Raw genomic sequence first — 22,935 nt, forward strand, 5'->3', positions numbered from 1 at the left:
ACTCTTCAAGGAAATGTTGATAGGTTCCTACTGATTCATTGCAGCATATGTTATTTGTTAACTTCATCCTGGCTATAAAGAGGTGGCTCTTGAGACTGACTGGCCTTCATGGAGGGGGCCTGGGTCTGGAGTCCAAACATCAGAAAAAAGTTTGGCCTGGAGTTTTGTTTCTTGTTCGCAAATAAGGGCTAAGCTTAGGAATGGGTTGAGGTGAGTTTTGCCTCTGCAGTATGTATAGATTTTTGGGGGAGGAGGGTAGGAAAGCTATCTTCTCACATACTTTTAGTGTGAACTGTAAACTGATTTTGGACATGTCTCTTGTATGGTGTATGATGCTTTGTCACTCAATTGACTCTTGCTATCCTGTGTGGTCAAAATGGGCTTTGTATTACAGGTAGGGCTGGTAGTACTAGCTGTCAAGGTTGTTTGATGCTTCACATTATAGCAACTTGTTTTCAGTTACATCTACTTTAACAGTTTGGCTCTTGCCAAAATTGAGAGTCGAGGAAAAATGCAATTATTTGCATGTTTAAAAAAAATCTGTCAATCTCTTCTTTCAGAATATCTGGTGTTCCCATTTGTGTCTAAACTTGGCAGGGGGTCACCTTGATGAGTGATCAGCTGTCCTGTTCTTAAAGGGACAGTCCCATATTTAAACTCTCTTGTAGGTGTCCCTACTTTTTCTTAAAAAATGGGCAACATGTCCAGTATTTTCTATCTTTCTCCTCCCATCAGTATAGGTGGGTCCCACTGCTGGCTGGATCCCTGCTTGCCAGCTTCTCCTACTCCAGCGCCGCGTGGAGCGGTCCAGTGGCTGATGATTGGGATGAGTGTGCAAGGCTGGTGGTTAAGCAAAGCTGCAGTGTGTGGGGCCAGTCATTCCCCCTACTGATCCCTCACTGCAGTTCCTGCTGTGTGCCTTCCTCTTGACCAGCAGATCCCCCTCACACTCTGTCCTGTTTCCAACCAGAACTGGCTACTTGTGGTGGCTGGTGAGTGTGGGAAGGAGGCGGCTGGTTATGTGTCACTTCTGCTTCCCCCCTTCACTGTCTTCTGCTGTGTCTCATATCCCCCTTCAGCAGGGGGTATCCTGCTCCCCGCACTATGCTGAGAACCAGTCCTTGGCAGGCCTGGCCTGAGGAAAAGGCAAGCAAGCTGGTTGCCTTGTGTCCCACACCTTCAGAGTGCCCTGCTGCCCGGCATCCGCCTGCTCGGCTGCTCACTCACTGGCCTGGCTGGGAGTGGCCCGGCCGCATGTGCAGCCAATTGTCTTGGGCTCCGCAAATTCTTTGGCTGATCCTGGTCCTTGGTAAGATCATTCAGTTCACCAACAGCCTGGGCTGGTAGGCATGGAAAGCTCAAGACCTGCTGCTCCAGGAAGTTGGCCAGGGGGACCCAAGCTCTGCATGTGCTCCTCACAGTGCTGGCATGAGGAAATTTCTCTGCCCCGCAGCTAAGCTCTGGAACCATGACAAGGAAGCTATTTCCTACCTGTTTGTGCAGGGAGGTCACAGCATGGCGAATACTCCTGATGCCAGTGCTGGCCTTCCTGCCAGCTGCTGACTGGCCCTCCTGGCTTGGGGGATGCATGTGGCCCAGCAGAGACCCCGCCCCTGTGTTGCCTCTAGAGCCACCTCTCTGGTTGGGTTGGCTGGGCTCTGGTGCACAAGGCATCCTTAGGGATTAACCCCCTCTTGTCCATGCTGTAGCTAGGGAACAGGAGGTGGCTGGGTTATGTCAGTAGCCAGCAGCAGCTGGGAGGTGCTGGCTGCTTTTCTCTGGGCAAGAAGGGACAAGCTGCTTCTAGCCTCAGTGGTAGGGGGCAGAGCAGGGGAAGAGAGATGATTTCTGTAAAAAGATGGCCCAAGTCATCCCTTCCCCTACTCCCACCCCCACACAATGTGTCTGGAAGCAGCTCTGTTCCTTCTCTCCTGCACAGTGCTGAAAGACTGCTGCTGGGCAACTACAGTGTGACCGTCACATAAATCTGAGGACGGGGGAGCCTGCAACCCTGTGTCCCTCCCCTCCTCCCCCCACACACTCACAACATGTTGCCTTGAGAAGACACAGTGTGAGGTACCAGAAGCTGGGGTCTCAGCCAGACAGGGATCATTGTGAGCTGGGTCAGGTCAGTGAGGTAGGGATGTGTGTACACACATGTGTATGTGTGCATGTGTGAGGCCCCTCTCCACACAAACCTTAGAGATAAGAAGATAAATAAAAAGACTCCAACTATGCAGTATTTCCTTTCAGCAAGGGCTCAGTCACCTTGATGTTCATTTAAATGTTTGCAATGTATAGTTACGATTGATTGCCATTGAACTCATTTGAATATGAGTAGTTTTACCAGGTGTTCCACATTCAACACAAGGAAATATGGTTTCCCTACCTCTGTCAGGCGTTAAGTCTTTTACCTTTTCATGGAAAACTCAAATTTGGCTGAATGTGAAAATCTGTACATGCTCAGTAGGAGCAGCTAAATTCTGTGAAGGTTCTAGCCACACAGGTCATGCCTCAGGCCAGGGCTGCACGGTCTAAGCAGGACTTTGTCATTAATTACTGGCTCTGGCTGTTGAGGGCTAAGGTGGGGCCAGGTGTTGAAACAGAGAGCAGAGATACATGTTCTTAGTGCAACCCTGCTGGACCCTGGCAGCATGGAGAATGAAGTCCCCTAACTCTGGTCAGAAGGAACAAGAGCTGGGGTGAATGAGGGAGAGGATGGAGACTGGAAGTAGGAACAGAGGATAGAAATAGAGGGAGAGTAGGAGCCAGTGGCAGGGAGAAGACTGAAATTGGATATAGAGCTGGAAGGTGCTTAGGGGGTGTTGAGACTGGGATTAGTACTGAGTGGGGAGGGAGCAATGAGAGGGGAAAATTGATATGCTGTGGAGCTGGGTTCTATAGGCAGAACTAGGATTAGCTAGACCAGGGTTTCCCAACCTATGGGTCAGGACTCAAATATGGGTCGCCATTACATTTCAAAAGGGTCGCCAAGTCTCTCCCCAGGTGGCTATGCCCCCTTTCCACCTCCCGTTTTTGAATTGCCTTCGGTCACCAAGTCTTCCTGAATTGTCAAAATAGGTCCCCATCTGGAAAAGCTTGGGAACCGCTGAGCTAGACAAAGACTAAGGCTACATCTACACTGCAGACTTTTTGCGCAAGAACTTTTTGTGGAAGAAATCTTCAGCAAAAAGTTCTTGCACAAGAGCACGTCCACACTGCCATGTGCTTCTACGCAAAAGAGCATCCACACTGCTATGGATGTTCTTGCACAAGAAAGCTCTGATGGCCATTCACAGAAAGGCTATCAGAGAACCTGTCCTTTTTCTGAAACCCCTGTTGTCCATCCACACATGCCTTTTTGCACAAGAGCTCTTGTGCAAAAAGGCTTATTCCTCATAGAAAGAGGAATAACTCTTGCGCAAAAAGCCCTGTCTTCTGATGATCCACTGTACTTTTTTTTGCACAAAAATGCGCGTGTAGTGTGGACATTCCATGAGTTTTTGTGCAAAAACAGATGTTTTTGCACAAAAACTCTGCAGAGTAGACGTAGCCAAAGACTGGAAGTAGATACTGGATAGGGAGTTCTAGGAAGGAGACTTGGACTAGGAGGTAGCAGAGGGATAATCACAAGAGAAGGATTAGATAAGGAACTGAGGTGGGGAGGGGATTGGAACTGGGAGTAGGGGAAGACAAGGATTTAAAAGGGGAGACCAGAACTAGCTAGGCAAGGTTGTCTGTGCAACCTTCATTGTCCCCCTTGTGCATATGAATTCTTACTTCATGTCTTGACAAAATGGGGTTTATATACATAAATAACTATAATATTTGTAGCTCTGGGAACCTTAATGAAGAATAGGGGATAGGTAAAGTAAGTCTTTTTTTCCTGTGTGTAAAATCTGTAGGGTCAAAAAGGGTGCACTCGGGTTTACTATGAACTAGTTGAAAGTAAGATATTCTGCTTCTTGGTCATTTGAGATTAATGTATTATGGACTGAGAAGAGTCAAAGTGTGTCACTACTGCACCAAAGTTAAGGTTTTTTGATTTACTTTAATTGTGCATTTCCATGTTTGCATTTCCTTCCAGCTTAACCAAAACACTTTGGCTATGTCTAGACTGGCATGATTTCCCGCAAATGCTTTTAATGGAAAAGTTTTCCGTTAAAAGCATTTGCGGAAAAGAGCGTCTAGATTGGCACAGATGCTTTTCCGCAAAAGCACTTTTTGCAGAAAAGCGTCCATGCCAATCTAGATGCGCTTTTGCGCAAAAAAGCCCCGATCGTCATTTTCGCGATCAGGGCTTTTTTGCGCAAAACAAATCTGAGCTGTCTACACTGGCCCTTTTGCGCAAAAGCTTTGTGCAAAAGGACTTTTGCCTGAACGGGAGCAGCATAGTATTTCCACAAGAAGCACTGATTTCAGACAGTAGGAAGTCAGTGTTCTTGTGGAAATTCAAGCGGCCAGTGTAGACAGCTGGCAAGTTTTTCCGCAAAAGCAGCTGCTTTTGCGGAAGAACTTGCCAGTCTAGACACAGCCTTTGATTCTGGACTTTCTAAGCTCTGGACTTTTGTTTGTTTTGTGTTTAGGCCACTGTAGTGCTCTCATATGCTTTATATATGCAGATTATTTACTACTACCCTTATGTCTACTTCAGTACTCCTTTTTGTCCTGTAAAATTTGTTTAGTTTTTAAAAAACACATTTAAAGGGTATATTTAAGTAAAATGAGAGTCCCTCACATTTCAGTGTCTGACAGCTTGTTAATTGGAACTATAGTTACAACAAACATCTGATTATAAGATAGTTCTCTGGAAAATATTATAAGTCTGTATTTTCCATATTTTCAAAGCATGTATTTCAGATAACTAAAGAAGCCTATTAAAGTTAACCTAGAGAAATTAGATGAGTATGTTATATATCTGAGAAAATTTTTTTACATTTTTTAGAAACATTTCAGATTTGTTTGTGATGTACATAGATAGAATGCAATGTATGTATCGCAAGAAGAGCTGATATGCTCCAGAAATCAATCTGACATTAACTCTCATTTATTTTGAAATGCAAATGCATCAAGTTGATGCAGAATTCTTTTGCGGCTTACTGTCTTATTAGTGATCATGCTGATAACTTGAATTTCTGAAATGTTGTTGCTAAGCAATGCAACTTCAGGCATGTAATGAGGCTTTCCAGTGGCTACTTGAAGATGAAGAAAATTATCTCAGCTTCACAGGTTGTTTGATCATCAACCATGTTATAATGCTTGGGTGATAAATATGTTGCTGGCATGCCCTCCCCCTTCTGCAGATAATTTTTTGTACAGTAATTCAAGATCATATAGTCCTAGGAAGAAAATTTATGTGTTTTGGAGAATAGACCATGAACTTACCTAGTTCCTAGAGCCTTCCCTTCCTATGAAGAGACAGATCCTCCACACAACCCCTTATACGAATACCTAGAAACCATCTACTTCAAGACAGACCTAAGAAAACCAACAATAGTTTGGTTGACACCACTTGTCATCACCTACAGCCCCAACTTAAACCTGTCCAACACATTATCAATAAACTACAACCTATACTGGAACAGAAACAAAAGACAGAACTATGTAGCACTTTAAAGACTAATTAGTCTTTAAAGTGCTACATAGTTCTGTCTTTTGTTTCAGCTACACCAGACTAACACGGCTGCATCTCTATCACTATACTGGAACAGGATATTAAACTCCAAGAGGCTCTGGGAGACAGACCCATAGTCTCCTATAGACAACCACCTAACCTCAGGATGATTCTTACCAACAACCACAGGACATACCACACTAATACCAACCCTGGAACCTTCCCTTGCAACAAACCCCGTTGCCAGCTTTGTCCACATATTCACTCTGCTGATACCATTATTGGACCTAACCAATTGAGTTATAAGATCAAGAACACATATTCCTGCTCATCCAGAACTATAATTTATGCTATCATGTGCCGAAAGTGTCTGTCTGCTGGGTACATTGGACAAATGTCTCAGACACTTCACCAAAGAATCAATGCCCACAAAACAGATATTAGACAGGATCACAAAGAAAAAACAGTTTCTTGCCATTTCAACCAGAAAGGACATTATCTCAACGACTTGATTACCTGCATCCTGCTTCAAAGACCTTTTAACACCAGACTTGAAAGAGAATCCTCTGAACTGTCATTCATGCTTAAATTCGACACTTTATGCCTAGGTCTTGTGGAAGATAACGAGCCTTCACTCTGCAGTGTGTTTAAGCAACAAGTTGCCAGAGGCAGTTTATTCGAGCAATATTGCAAGGGAAGACAGCATAAGCGGATCTTCAAATACAAAACAATTAAAAACCAATATATATACCTTTCCGTTACATATAACATTAAACAATTACTTCCCTGCCCACTCAGTTCCCATCGGACACTGTCTTATCTCCAAGGTTCTCACTGAGGTCAGCATTCCACTCTTATCTTGGAGAGCGAGACAGAGAGGCGAACGCAGCATCTCTTCTAACTCTCGCGTTAGCAGGAGTCAGAGTGAACCAGTCTCTTGCTCTGCTACTGACACACCCTGAAATGGCCACCCAAATCCCCTCTCCCTTAGTCCTGCTTCCACATTCTAAACAAAGACTTTAATTATCTTACCCATTACAAAGATAGCTTCCCCAATTATCACCTCTAATATCATTATCTCACAGACATTTACCTCCTCTCCTCATCCCCCTTCTGTTCTGAAATTTGATTTGTCTTCTTCATATGTGTTCATTTTTTTGATTGTATCCTTTGGTGGTGCCAATTTTCTTCCACTATTTGATCTGAGGAAGTGGGTCTGACCCATGAAAGCTCATCACCTAATAAACCATCTTGTTAGTCTTTTAAGTGCTACATAGTCCTGTTTTTTTGTTTCAACAACCCCTTATGCTAGAGCAGAATAAAGGTGATTTGGTGTCCAAGGCACATTCCTCATGATCGCACCTCCTGGATAGTGAGGTTACCCATTCTTGGGGTTGCAGGAACTATCTACACGCAGGGTGTCTGGTGGGGAATCACCATCATTTCTATCTGGGATGGCAGGAGCTCCCCATACCATCCTCTGTCTTCACACAGGCTGGGTTTTTTCCTGGAGGAAGGTCTCTGCCTCCTCCTGCTGTGTGTAGAAGCTTCTGCTGATGTCATCCCAGCAGATGTTCAGTGGATGGCAGCAGCAAGGCTTCTGCCCACTGGCAAAATCCAACTAGGATGGTGAGAAAAGCCCTCCTCTCTCCAGAGAAGCAAGCAGTAGAGACAAGCAGGGAAGCCTGGAGTTATTGTTTCCAGCTGTGTGCAGACAAGGGATGATGTTGTTACATTGGTTACACTTGAGTAATGTTGTTGTTTGTATTACTGTAGCTCCAAGAAGCCCTAGTTATGGGTCAGGACCCTGCCTTGCCAAGAGCTGTGCAAACACAGAACAAAAAGTTGGCCTCTGCCCCAAGAATTGTACAATCTAAGTATAAATCTAAAGACCACAGATGGAAACTACCAGGATAGTACAGAGAAACAATGACTCAGTGTTGGTTACAGCCTGTGGTCATACCACATCAGCCACCCTCAGAGATGTCACTTTTTTGTAACTGTCCTACTTAGGAGGAGGATTCTGAAAGTGGATCATGATGGTACTTTTGCAGATGTTTGCAGATATTTAGAGGCAGAGTCTCCCAACTATAAAGGGCAACATGGGAGAAAGCATGAAGGTGCTTGTATGAAAAATAAAGTGGGCAATGGAGGCTAAAGTCATGGGCTGATAGGAGCTGAGTATCAACTGCTCAATAATGAATGAGAGGTGATAGGTAGGGTTGGTTTCAAAAGTATCTTGTAGTGGATGCAACAGAGAAGTGAGAGTCAATGGAAGTATTGAAAGAAAGGTCGGAATGATGGGCTAAGAAGATGGTGTTTGAAGTGTTGTGAATGGATATGACTCCATTGATCAAGACCAGAGAGAAGGATGTTTCTGTAATCATGATGTTAGTTAGCTGTAAAGATGGAAAAGAAAGGCCATAGCTTAGAGATGGTATGCAAAAAGAACTGACAGGGTTTAGACATGACCTGGATATGAAGCCCCAGAGGGAGGTCAGAGTCCAAGATAACATCCAGGTTATGGACTTGAGTGACTGATCAGAAAAAGAAGCATCGGGGAGGACTTTGTTCAAGCCAATTTGCACTTGAAGTCATGGCTAGATACCCCTGCTGAGATGTCAGAGAGAAGCTGAGATTTTAGTTGGAACAGGAGAACACAGGTCTGGAGTACAGAAGTGGGTTGGAGGGACTTCGGCACAGAGATGTAGCTAATGGCTTTTTCTGCAAACAAGAGATGTAATGATTTTTTAAAATATAATATACAATGATGTGACTCCAGGAATTGGAGTTGTAACAGGCCTACAGGGCCTATGAGAGTGCCTCAGTTGTGGCTTGATTTTTCAGTGCTTGATTCAACCTTAATTTTTGTGTGTGTAATTTAATATTTCTATTGCATTAGTTCCCAAAGTGAACCTTGCAAATTTGTGGATATATGCTTTATATCTGCAGGTATCTGCATCTGCAGATGTGGATGCAGATACCTGGAGATCATTTCTGCAGATGTGGATGACAATTTTGTTTCCACACAGGGCTCTATCCCAAAGTCTCCAGTCAAGATCTGTCCATTGCCCAGCTAGACCTACAGAGAAATATGGTTCCTGTTTGCAAACTCTAAGAGGTTATCCTGTTCTTGCAAACAACAATAAACTAAGAAATGGATGTGTGAAGGTAACAAGGTCTTTGCCTTAAGGACTTGGTTTGTTTGACAGATTTTCCCTTATAAGGAGAAAGTTAGTGTTACAGGCAGAACATAACTATTGCAAAGGTGGACCCATGCACTCTGAAAACCAGACTATGAAACATGCTCCCTGTTGCTATGAGCTGATGGACTGAATCCTGCTACCTGTACTCATATAAAAGGAGTTTTGTCTGGGTAATGAGTAAAAATTTTGGGATTTGGTCCCCGAAAAAAACATTTTACAGCTTCTAGTTAAATGAGCATTTTGTTTTCTTAGCACAAAGCCACTAAATCTGTACTTACAGTGTGTAGACACGAATTCAATCTAAATATCAGACAAATTCACTTATCTTTGTGCAAGCCAGCTTTAAAACATAAGCAGTCAAATGCTCATGTAGCATTCAGTGCACTGCACTTCCAATTGCTAAAGTATTTGGTATTCTGGGAAAGAGATTTCCATTGCATTTTGCTAGCTCATGTTCTCTGGTCTCCAGTGTAGCCTAATAGAAAATCTTCCTCTGTTTCTGTTCTTAGTTCCAATCCATTATTTCTTGAAGGGAAGGGGAAAGGCCAGGAAATGGGATTGTAGGAGAATTCAATTTCTTCGGTCTCCTGAAAAAGGAAGGAGGCTGAAATCAGGGCTGGTGTGAAATTGCTGAATTGGCTCCCCCCCAGGCTGTGAAATTTATTATCCAGATCAGGTAGGCACTGGTAGCAGTTGCTGAGAATACAAGACTAAACTTTAAACTATGGGATTTAACAGCTTGCCTCCTTGCTGCAGCTACAAAGACCATTCCTGCGCCTGTTGGTGATCACTAAACCTAGCATTCAAAGCTGCTTACTATTGCTATTCAGGATGTGGCCACAAAACAACACAGGGGAGTTATCTTCTGGTTGTGTCACATTGCGTACTTAAGACTTGTGACTTGAGTGCCAGTCAGGAGCTCAGAGTGTTTGATCCTTATAATGATTTTAATTTTTATCACTTGATAGAGCAGGAACACTCCAATGTTGTTGGTCTGTAGAGATCACTTACTCAGTGGGGGGGGGGGGGGGAGAGAGAGAGAGAGAGAGTGTGTGTGTGTGTGTGTGTGTGTGTGTGTGTGTGTGTTCAGTTGACTAGATCTGAAAGATTGTCCCGATACATGACCCTAGCTGTCAAATGTGTATGAAATAGGTATTTTAATTTTCAATCAAATATGCAAAATACCATAAACACACAGGAAGAAAAGGCTTGGGATCTGTAAAAACATTTCAAATAAAATAGTTGATAATGTAATTAAGAATTCTCTTTACAACACGTTAGTTAAAAATTAACCACCATGAAGAAGGCATAATGCTCTTCATCTTAAGAGCTTCCCAAACTCATTAACTCTTAGGTACCTGGCTAATTCCCAACAGTTAATTCCTTGGAATATTATACAAGAGGCAGGGCCATACAACTAGTATAAGGAGGAACAGCATGTTTTGACTCCCTTCCCCTCTATTAGAAATTCCTTTCTCTCCTGCCCTGTTTCCTCTCCTCATCCACTGCAGCCATGCTTCTATAGCCAGGAGCTGGCAGAGAAGAACTGTCTGAGCAAGGAAGAAATTAAACTAAAGAAAAATTAGTTTGCAGCTGCTTCCCTTGTGGAGGTAAATCCTATTTGCAGTTTCCATGCTAGCTTACAAAGGTTGAACATTAGGGATCTACAGGGGAGGAGAAATTCACAAGCTGCTGAACAGCAACAGAGCTGCTTCACAGCCACCTTTCTGACCTCAACTATCTTTGTACCCTTTCCCCCACACCTCAATGGGGTTCAAAGTTCTGCTATCCCCAAATGAAAAAGCCTCTATCTACAGGCCACCTGCATGGAGTCGTTACCTACAATTCTACTTGGTCTGTGCAATGAGTTAAATTAGCCGTGCCATTTTCTGCAGGTGGCAAACACTAAAGAACTGCTATGATTCTTATGGGATTGTTTTTTTACTATGTAGTTTCTTAGATTGAGACCCAGAATCTTCATGTTTAGTTTTTACCTGTGTTTGCTGGTAGTGCTGCCATCACCACCCCAACCTGCATTTTCTGCCCATCTTAATCTTATCCAGATTAATACTTTTATTCTTTCATGGTAGAGTTAATGAAAGTGATTGGCAGTATCTAGGTCTCCGTGGACACTACAGTTACACTTGAATTATTGTGTCTTCACATGTGCTGTGCTTCCCTTGGTCTGTCACAAGGCCTTCTGGGACAGGCTATATTACCAGCTTCAAGAGATCAACCATCATGAATTTGAACCCAAAAATCTCAACTGTCTTGACTACCTGCTCCCCTGTGTCCTGCAGCTCCCACATGGTGGCAGCACCAGCTCCTTGACTCCTTTCTGTTGCCCTCCTTTGGGTTTTTCTGCGCTGATTCCAAGCAGAAGAAAAATCCCAAGTCAGCAGGAGAAGGGAGGTGTTGCTGCTGGGTCTGGGGACCTGACCCCAGGGGTGAATGAGAGTGCCACGGGGCCCAGGGCAGCGGGGCCCTTTGACACAGCGCATGCGCCGTGGTTCCAAGGCGCATGCGCGGGGCCTCAGGAAGCGCGGGGCCCAGGGCAGCCGCCCCCACTCGCCCTGCCCTAAATCCGCCACTGCCTGACCCCATCAGTATTTTCCTCTGACTCTCCTGTCTGTCTATTATCCTAGGACAATTCCACATTAAAGACAGGGCTCAGAGATAGGGCAGTTCTTTTTCCTCAGTCACAGTGCTCTTGCACAGAGTGGTGCCAAGGCCTAGAAACTGTAGGGTCAGCAAAGGTCTTCTCATGTCATTGCAACATCTCCTTTGACAGATGTTAAAATTGTGCCACCCAGTTTGCAAGAGCTGGCAACTTAAAGGAGCACTTGCATGCCCTCCAGGCTGGGAGAGTTGCCATTTTTCATTCATGTCTCACCTTAATCTCTGTCCTCTGCACTACCCCTCAGCCTCCCAACTGCCCCCCCAATCCTCTGCAGTCTCAAAATATTCCTCCTGCTACGCCTCATTTTCCCCTCCATCTTTCACTGAAATTGTGTTGTTCTCTCAATCCCTGTGTCCTGTCTGGCTCCCTGTATCATAGAAGGGCAGCCATTTTGCTTTGGCCTTGGCTTCAATCTCATTCTCATTGAAAACTATGGGTGGTGACAGGCAACTTCCCTTATGCATACAGATAGACTGTAGGAAAATGGCAACTATCTTGCTGGCTTCAATCCCATGTAAAAGGAGATAGTGGTCAATTTGAATTGTGAGTTGTACCTCACGGCTGCGTCTAGACTGGCAAGTTTTTCTGCAAAAGTAGCTGCTTTTGCGGAAAAACTTGCCAGCTGTCTACACTGGCCACTTGAATTTCCGCAAGAACACTGACGACCTCATGTAAGATTGTCAGTGTTCTTGCGGAAATGCTATGCTGCTCCCATTCAGGCAAAAGCCCTCTTGCGCAAATGCTTTTGCGCAAGAGGGCCAGTGTAGACAACGCGGTATTGTTTTGCGCAAAAAAGCCCCGATCGCGAAAATGGCAGTCGGGGCTTTCTTGCGCAAAACTGTGTCTAGATTGGTACGGACACTTTTCTGCAAAAAGTGCTTTTGTGGAAAAGCGTCCGTGCCAATCTAGACGCTCTTTTCCGCAAATGCTTTTAATGGAAAAACTTTTCCGTTAAAAGCATTTGCAGAAAATCATGCCAGTCTAGACATAGCCCACATGTTTTCATGAGACAGGTTAAACCCCAGAATCCCTGGAATCACAATATACTTGTGAGAGCTGGCAATACTGAGCATATATTGTGGTTCTTTGTACTGCAATCAGATAAGCACTCTAATTCCTTTCCAGTGAATCATGGGAGAAGCTATCTGTTCTTCTGGATGCCCAGGGAGAATGGTGGGAGGCACTGCAGCAGTTTAGCCTTCCAGCGCAAGTGAAACCATCACTCTGGTTTTGGTTTGCAGCCCGATTGGTGCCAACTAGCCTGGGCTGAAAGCATCCCCTCCCCCCAAAGTATGTGTGTGTGAGGTGCTGAGTTAGGAGCAACCCCAGCTACACCTGTGAGTTAACTTTCCAGTAAGACATTCACTCAGTACCTCTAATTCCAACATGGATTCTTACAGCGCTCATAAGCCTTGCAGAGATCCTTTAAGAGGAATCTTGTGCTATAAAAGATTTTGCGCCTAGAGACCGACTGGGATATGATAGAAATATCTAGAGAAAGCATGCACAGACTTGCAGTTGGAGCACACTGACACATTATTTGATCTTAAATCACTTTTACATTACAGGCAGTCCCCGACTTACGCGGATCCGACTTATGTCGGATCCGCAGTTACGAACGGGGCTGCCCCGGAGGACACGAACTGCAGGACCTCGCAGTCCTGCCGCCCGTATACTCCGGGGCTTTCTCCGTGTCTCCCTGGTCTGCAGACCAGGAAGACGCGGAGCAAAGCCGCGGGGGGGCCCGGGCAGCAAGTCAGCTTTGCAAAGCCTCGGGGAAGCCGGCAGTGGAGCAGCCCAGGCGCGCCTGGGCCGCCTCGCTGCCCGAGCTCCCCCGCGGCTTTGCAAAGCCTCGGGGAAGCCGGCAGCGGGACAGCCTGGACGCCCCGCGGCTGTCCCACTGCTGGTGTCCTCAGAGGCTTTGCTCCCCGTCTCCCTGGCAGACCAGGGAGACGGGGAGCAAAGCCGCGGAGGACCCAGGTGGCGGGACCGCGGTGCGTCTTGGTCCGCCGCCCGCATCTTCCTGGTCTGCTGGGGTGGGGGGGGGGCGCAGCTAGTACGCCCCTCCCACCCCCCCAGCAGACTAGGCTTTTCTCCGGACACCTGTGGCAGAGCAGCTGGGGCACTGCCGGTTGGTCCCGCAGCACCGCTCTGGGCGCTACTGGAGCAACCCAGCAGCACCCCAGCTGCTCTGCCCCAGGCGCCCCAAGTCAGCTTCTGCTGAAACTGACCAGCGCTGACTACAGGAAGCCCGAGGCAGAGTTGCTCTGCCCCGGGCTTCCTGGAATCAGCTGCTGATCAGTTTCAGCAGCAGCTGACTTGGGGACGCCTGGGGTTCTTAAGTTGATTCTGTATGTAAGTCAGAACTGGCGGTCAGTTTCAGCAGCGGCTGAATCTGGACGCCAGTTCCGACTTACATACAGATTCAACTTAAGAACAAACCTACAGTCCCTATCTTGTACGTAACCCGGGGACTGCCTGTATTTATAAAATTTGCTTTTCTAAAATGTTGATCTGCAGGCCAAAAATTCTTGGATTACCAGGCTGTTATATGAATATCTGGGACCATTGTGCTAAAACTGGGGTGTATGGGCTTGATAAATCCTCATTGCTGCTTTCTAATTCTGTCCTGACTTGCTATTGGCTGTTGTCGGGTTTTATGGTGACCAGGTGATGAGTATGGATCCCAGTGATCCATTGCTAATTGTCCCCTGCTTTTGTCTTTAAAATATATTTAAAAAAAATATTTTGACACACAGTCAAAAATGTAAAATCTTGGGTTTTATTGGCGAGAGAGTGTCAGGTTAAAGGACAATGAATATGCATGTATCATGCCTACAAATTGGAACATATGGGCATGCCTCACAAAAGTCACTTTGGCAGTTAAAGGAATTGAATTAGTTTATCCTAGCTGTGTATTTGTGACTAAGCACGGTGTTTCATCTCTGCAAAAGATTTGGTTAGTAAATCAGAAAAATAATGGAGATGTGGATCAAAAACTCATAGTACTTTGTGTGCATGATTTCTGTATCTAGTCTCTAATAGACCAAAGATTTTTGGAGGAGTTGGGGAAATAATGAAATAAAAATTCTTTGAATTTTACAGTGTGAGAAGAATGAACATTGTTTTAATATTCATGCTTGCAATATACAAATCACTGTTTTCCATTCTCTTGGCATGAAAACCTTGTTAAAACTTACTTTTGTTTTATGCAGAAATGTATTTGTTTTTTGTCCCTTGCTTTCTATGTCTTGCTTAGCAGTGCAGATGCAATGAAATATAGTCACTTTCTCTGACAATTTCTAAAATCAAAGATTGTGTTTTGGAATAATAAACATTAACTAGGTAAGTAATTTTTAAAAAAGTCTTCTATAAATGTTATCAAATTAAACACAAGTTTCAGTGCTGTTTCTGAAATATATCTTTTGTTACTAGAGGTTTCATCTATTCAATTTATTCTGTTTTTTTCTTTCTACAGCAGTGTAGTGCCAAAGCCAGAAATAAGCAATTGATCTCCTTCGAGTAGTGTCCCTGTGGGTGCTCCACTCAGGTCTTGGTGCGTCCGCAGCCAGCAATTAGAGATTTTTGCCTAGCAGTCCCTTCCCACATCACACATGTGCAGTCACCGTCTTGCATTCTTGTCATCCATTGGCTGTGCACACAGCCTGGGTCCCCCTCAGTTCCTTTTCTACCATCCGTGGCAGAAGATGGAATCACAGCAGTGCTTTCTTTTCTGACTAGAAAAACAAGAATAATGTAGTTAGTTCATTAGTAGTTTTGGTCAGTTTATAGTTAGTCTTCATTAGTTCTTGTTAGATCAAAAAAAAAAATCTCAATTTTTTTCCTTTTAGTCTTTCTCCAAGTTTTGAACCCTAAAAGTTCTTCTCTTCAAAATGGCAGGCTCTCCTGGTTTAAGAGATATGACTCGTGCGGAGACTCGATGCCCGCCTCTGATGGGCATGCTTCAAGCATTAATTGGCAAAGACCATGTGGCGCAGAAATGCCCACAGTGCCAGAACATGATAGCCAGAGCCAGAAAAGACCACAAAATGAGACTTAAGAACCTCCTATGGGAGAAATCTTTTCAGCCACCAGAAGCTAAGTCTACTGAACCCAAAAAAGCTGTTAATGCCTCGTAAAAGGGCTAATTAATTGTCCTCAAGGGTCTCCCATGCATCCTGGGCCTCTCCAGCATGGTCTTTGCCATCCATGTCTTGTGCTGCTTCTTTGCTGGTGCTGTCTACTTCTGACACTATGTAGAAGCATAAAACAGCATCTACGAAGAGAGTGGAATCAGAGCCAAAGAGGAGGTCTAGCTCCTCCACACCAACTAGTGCCACTCCTCGACTGGCACCAACCAAAATCTGATATGCCACCGCCGATATGGCACTGATGGACATCTCAGTACTGAGCCAATGTTTTGGTTCCCACCAGTTGGAACCCAGGCATGCTCTCGCACCAGAGCCAAAGAAAGCTTTTCATAAAACAGCTGACACGCAGCACTGAGTGCCACAGCCGCACCTTCACCTCCGCGTTCTTCCAGAATCTGCCAACCTCATTCTCATTAATAATCTTTGGAACATATTTCTTACTTGCCTACATCATCATCACTGGGCACAGCACTGGACAAAAGAGCAGGTTCTTCTCGCAGCACTCATCACCAACAATCTTAGGGTATGTCTACACTACCCCGCTAGTTCGAACTAGCGGGGTAATGTAGGCATACCGCACTTGCAAATGAAGCCCGGGATTTGAATTTCCCGGGCTTCATTTGCATAAGCGGGGAGCCGCCATTTTTAAAACCCCGCTGGTTCGAACCCCGTGCAGCGCGGCTACACGGGGCTCGAACTAGGTAGTTCGGACTAGGATTCCTATTCCGAACTACCGGTACACCTCGTGGAATAGGAATCCTAGTCTGAACTACCTAGTTCGAGCCCCGTGTAGCCGCGCTGCACGGGGTTCGAACCAGCGGGGTTTTAAAAATGGCGGCTCCCCGCTTATGCAAATGAAGCCCGGGAAATTCAAATCCCGGGCTTCATTTGCAAGTGCGGTATGCCTACATTACCCTCCTAGTTCGAACTAGGAGGTGTCAGCCGACGGTCAGGGCAGTGAGTCCCTTATGACCGGCTGAAGTTCTTTTAAATTGTGCTTGGTTCTGTTACAGCAACTGAAGGAGTCAGGTTAAAGCTTAAACAGTTACTATTTTATTGTTACAGGGTAAACTTAGTTGTTAAATGCTACTACTGTGTTACAGATAACACAGACACTACAAAGGACAGGACAGAAATTACACTAATAAGTCACTTACAGGTACCATGAAACCCTTTGGTTCTCTGAGCTCTTATTAAATGCATGCAAAATACACATATAGCAGGTATATATTCTCACCCCTGCGTTCCAGACTTGGCGTGGCCAGAGTCTTTCTCTTAATCCCTCGGGAAGAAGTAGGGCGAGGTTGGGCGTCCCACAGACCTCGGGAGACAATCAATACCTGCCAGCAGGTATAGATGATTGGAGCTCAAATGGGGTGGGCGGCTGAACCTCTTTTTATACCCCTTGGGTCATGTAGGCTTCTTCCTGGTTTCAAGTGGCCAATTAGGAAAAATGGCTTTGAATGCCAAGTTTCCCACGAAGGGTGCAAAGCATAATTTACACCTGGGAAAATGCAGACAATGGGCACCTCTGGTATGTGATGGGCGAAGATTCCTCTCCTGGGACAGTGCAGGCGTGTCAATTACTGGTACTAGCCATCAGGGCGACGGGAGGCCCCGGGTCGTCAGCTAGCCCATTTACTGTCTGGTTTCTGTTTATGGTAGAGTCAGGGACAGGCAGCAAACCTGTGTTCCCAGGGCATCAAAGGCTGACTGCCTTTCTCTTGCTCTCTGGGGGGGGGGGGGGGAAACAAGATGGGGCTCGTGGAAAAACAAGATGGGGTTTTGTGTCTGGCTACAGGAGGGTAGTGTAGACATACCCTAGATGACTTTTCGGCAATCCACTTGGCATTGATCATCACACCATCCTCCACAATACCTGTGGTTTAATCATCCTTAGCCTTATCCACCACAGCAGTTTCAACCCCGATGGCACCATGAAACCAACATTGTACCTCACTCAGGCTATGTCTAGACTGCAGGCTTCTTTCGAAAGAGGCTCTTTCGAAAGCATCTTTCGAAAGAGCCTCTTTTGAAAGATCGCGTCTAGACTGCAGGCGGATCTTTCGAAAGAAAAATCCGCTTTTTCGAAAGAGAGCACCCAGCGAGTCTGGATGCTCTCTTTCGAAGATGGCCTCTTTACATTGAAGAACGCCTTCTTTCGAAAGAGGAACTTTCGAAAGAAGGCGTTCTTCCTCGTGAAATGAGGTTTACCGCCATCGAAAGAAAAGCCGCATTCTTGCGAAATAATTTCGAAAGAACGCGGCTTGAGTCTGGACTCAGGGGAAGTTTTTTCGGGAAAAGGCTACTTTTCCCGAAAAAACCCCTGAGTCTGGACACAGCCTCAGACTCAGACAGCTCTTCTCTGGTTCCCCAGTCATCTTCACCAGACGAGGTTATCTTCCTCTCGTCATCCTCTCCACCTGCAGATGACCTGAAGCAATTTCAGGATTTACTCAAATGGATAGCTCAGTCCCAGGATATTGCACTGCAGGAAGTACAAGAAAAGCAACAAAAATTACTCAAGTTACTCCAAGCAGACACATCCTCTAAAATAGAGTTACTGATGAATGAAGCTATTATGGAGCTGTTGGAAGCACTCTGGCAAACAGCAGCCTCTATCCCTCCTACAGCCACAGAGCAGACAGAAAATATTTTGTCCCTGCAGAAAGTCTATTCCTCTGCCACTCTCCAATTTTGAATATTGAATTATACTGCTCTCCTGGCTAACCACGACCATGCAAATTATACCAGTCTCTAGCAACTCCTGCAAGACCTTCTGGAGCAAAGAGGCCCCAGCTCCTATTCATACTGGAGGGTCAATCAACAGCAAAAACAGCCCTTCAGACATCTATGGATGTGGCAGACACAGCAGCCAGGGCCAAAGCAACTGCAATAGTCATGTGCAGGGCTTCAGGATTACAGTCTTCTGGAGTCCCAGGGGAGCTACAGACTAAGATAGAAGTTTTCCCATTACTGCATAAGGTAACTTCTTAAAGTCACATTCATGCTAGGAAATGTGGATTCAATAATACTGTCTTGAAAGCTTTTAAGAGCTCTTTAAACTTACAATAATACCTAGGACATAAATAGGGTTTTTCTTCTATATGTCACAAAACATTTTACAAAGCATTGGTAAGTATCATTTCCCAGTTTTTATTTTTTTAGAATTTTAGAATGAAATCACTAGGTGTTGCAAATGACAAAGTTAAGAGGAAGTTTGACTTTATGAAGAAAATAAAATAGAGTATCTTTGGTAATCAGAATGAAAGCATGGTTATAGAACTGCATGATATGGGACAACACTATTCTTTCTGTTCTTTCCTGTCAAATGAAGTGATACCAGTTATTAAGAAGAATTATCACAATAATAGATTTGTCTGGGAAAAAATTAGCTGTTTCATATGCAAAAGATACATCAGAACCTATAAGTCAGTATTCAAGCTCTGCCCAAAGAAGAGCCATTTTGGAGACCAGACAAGAGCATACAACCACACCTTGATGGCATGACATTTAAAAAGATCATGTTTACAGTCTAGAATAAAGATGTGACCTGTGGTGATTGCAGGTCCCAGCAGCAATGCTTCATCTGATCTGCAACAACTCATTAGTTGCAGTGGACTGGAGGGTAGTAAATGTCCCTGTCTTGGTGGAGGGAAAAAGAAGACAGCCTAGAGCACCCCTGGGACTGATCTTGAGAATGGTAGATAGAAAGCCTTAATTCAGTCCAGGTCAATTGATATGAAACAATTATGTCAAAATATGGTCAATAAAGATATTTTTTTAATACAGTAAAGCTCCAATAGGCTGACATCCAATTGTACGGCACTCCTGATAGTCTGGCATTAAAATGGCAAGAGCCTAGTGAGGGAGCTTCAGCAAAAGATGAGTCAAGGCAGCAGCTGAACTGAGCGAAAAGGGTTAAAAAAACTAAAACATTACAGTATATTGTATACAGTATATATATAACCAGTTTTATAGTACCTCCTGATAGTCCGGCATATCCGATAATCTGGCACCTCCAAGGTCCCAAAGGTTCCGGATTATCGGAAGTCTACTGTACTGCTTTTAAAAGGACAAATCGGCATTGTTCTGTAACATCAAATCATGTTTTTCCAGTTCACTATAATGCTTCAAGCATGTCTACAAAAGGAATGGATAAAGGCAGCTGGGATGACACTATCTATTGGGATTTCCAAAAATCCCAGGATAAAATCCTCCCTAAGAGGTTAATGAGAACACTGCAGTGTTGCAGGTGCAAAGTAAAGTATTGCCACAAATTAGAAACTAGCAGAGTCAGAAAATAGACAAGAAACATGATCAACTTGCAGCATAACAAATATTCAAAGATGTGTTCCCTTTTGTTCTGTTAGAACAGATAATGTTTTCTGTCTTTATTAACAGAGGTAGAGAAGTGGATGAACAGCTCATTTGTTTTATTGAGCTTTTATGTCTTGTCATGTTTAGAGGGTCCTGATGGTAGTCAAGTTTAAATAAGGCAGTGAGGATTTCAAGGGGGACCTAGGCAACTGAATAGTATTTTTGTAGAAGATGAAGCTTTGGCCAACAGTAAGTTAGGTTGTGCCTTTCAAAAGAAATCATTTGAGCTACTAGTGTACACTTGAGTCTAAGAGATCTAGAAGCACTCAGGAAAAAGGAACTGTACATCATTGTGGATAGCCAAATGGAAACATCTGTCCATTGTGCAACAGAATGTTAGGCTATCTAAAGAACAAGCTAGAAAACACTGAATGCTCTTCTGTCAATTCCAGTGATCTGGAATATTGAACTCAAAAAATATAATGGATATAGAGAGAGTTAAGAAATGGTGAGCAGTGTGGAGCAGCTTCCATGCTGGGAATGAAAGAAAAATAATAGGATTGTTTCGTTTACAGGGTGCAGTAGTGGTGTATGAAATAATAAAGGGTATAGTGGAGGTAAATAAGAGCACTTTTTCACAATATAAGAACATAGTGACATAGAGAAAGTGAAAGAGAGCCATTTAAAACAGGGGCAGTGACAGCTTCCATGGGCCCTTTAGCAAAGTAGGGAGGGAGGCAAACTCTATGCTCCTGCAAGAGACGGGGCCAAGGGTGGAAGGGGTGTGGCCAAGAGCAACAGCCCTCAGGGCTGCCCAGAGCACAGCATGGCTCCCCCAGCCCTTAGCAGTATTGCATCACTCTGGCAGCATTTTTAAGGGCCCAAGATAACTGCCCCTTTTGTTCCCCCTGTCAGCAGGTCTGATTTAAAATCATACCAGGAATGGATTCACAGTTTTAAGGCAAGATAAAGCCAGATCATGTAGTTTGATCTCCTGTAAAGTACAAGCCACCAATATCACACTTTTTATATTGTAATTTTGCCCTCTGGAACTTACTGCCTCAAGAAACCATTAATCCTGAAAGAGTAGCATTAAAAAAAAACAGTTTTTCTATGAGAATGTTGGATAGGATAAATAAATTATTACCAAAATGCATTCAGACTTCAGGGCATAAATCAGCTATTGAATGCCTGGAGACAAAACTTCTCCTCCAGCATAGGTGACTCTGTAATGGTCCATTATTTTACCTTCCTCTGAAACGAGCTTCTGACAACACAGACCAGACTAGATTGGCCATTGGCATTCATTGTGGCAATTAATTCCTATTCTCTTGATGGTGCCAATCCTGCGGCCTAAATCCTATATCAGTTCTAGGAGATAGGCAATCTCCATTATTATTATTATTATATTATATTCAGAGAATTTACATAATAAAAAAATTGTATCTCTTTTAGAGTGAAGAGAAGGATCTAAAATTTGCTAATGAGTAGTGATCTTCTAGAGTTCCCATTTAAATGGAAAAACTGGAGATATTATGCTGTTTTTCAGTGCTGGCCATGGCACTGATACTGGTCCCTCCAGAGAATTAATTCAACTCCAGTAAAGGCAGAAAAACTTGTTCAGAAGTCACAAGGTGAACAAAAAGATAATGAAATTGATTTATGCAAAGTAATTCCTGAAAGTATTGTGGATTATGCAAATGAATATAAAAGCATCAATTAGTCCTTTGAAAATCTTAATTAAACTTCTTAGATTGGGGGTGGGATAATGAAATCATATTATAAAAAAGAAAATATCTTGCACCTTGAGTGGAAGAGTTTTAATGTTGAGTTCTATTAACTGAACAATTTAGGAAAATCTTGGGCTGGGGTAGGGAATACTACTGCATAGAACAATGGGGCTGATAAGTGCTTTTGTAACTGAATAATAAATAAGAACACACTTCTAGGGTTATTTTTAAATAGCATAACTATCAATCATTAAAATGTATGTTGATTAACAAGTTAAGCAGGAGGAATCTGATTAGTATCAGCTATAAGCAAGGTTCATTAGCCAATTGTAATCAAAGCATTACCACAGTGTAAGTGCAGTGATTTTGGTCATGCTCACGTCTTATGAGGCTGAAGGCTCTAGAGTCCTGGTTTCGTAGAATAGATCATGAAACTTGTCTCCTTATCATAAGCTTCATTCTTAACTGGCTGAAGCAAGAAGGTGAGTTCCAAGCGACTTGTGTCTCAAACAGCCACTCTTTCAATGAATTAGAAAAACCAACTTTTCCCATCAGTCTATAAGCACATTTTAAGCAATATTAATATAGCTTTTTAATAAATGTCATCCAAAATCTGCTATTCCATGATAAAATATGCACTATTCCTTGTTGTTTCTTTTGGTGAAAAAACGTAAGTAGACAAATTGCCCTTTCATCATGCCTGCATGGTCAACAAATGGAGTATACTGAATGAGTAAACTCCAGAGCTGAGTGCCTTTCACTCTGAATACACTGCCTGTAATTTCCAGGAATACATATTTAGGGATTTGAGACAAAAGAATCCCATCTAATCTTGACTATCTTTACGTCATTTGTGGAAAGAGGAGATATAAACCATATACAATAGGGCCAAGATTGTCAGAAGTGACTAATAGGGATGTAAAATCCTGTGTAATTGGTTAACGAGTTAAATGTGAAGTTTATTTCATGTTTAACTGGTTAACCAATTAAGGGGGACGCTCCAGCTTGGCTGAAGTGACTCCTCTCCCACTGTGGTTGGGCTGGAGTGGCCCATTGCCACAGGCAGGGGCTGCTTCAGTCTATCCAGGGACAGGGGCTGCACAGGACGTCCGGCATAGCCCCTTCCTGCGGCATGCCTGAGCCCGCTGCAGAAAGGGGCTGCTTCGGGCATCCAGAGCAGCCCCTGTCCACAGCAGCCCCACAAACTGGTAGGCATCACCCTTTCACATCCCTA

The sequence above is a fragment of the Pelodiscus sinensis genome, chromosome 3 (assembly GCF_052426305.1).
Source record: "Pelodiscus sinensis isolate ZL-2025 chromosome 3, ASM5242630v1, whole genome shotgun sequence".
In the NCBI taxonomy this organism is placed as follows: domain Eukaryota; kingdom Metazoa; phylum Chordata; order Testudines; family Trionychidae; genus Pelodiscus; species Pelodiscus sinensis.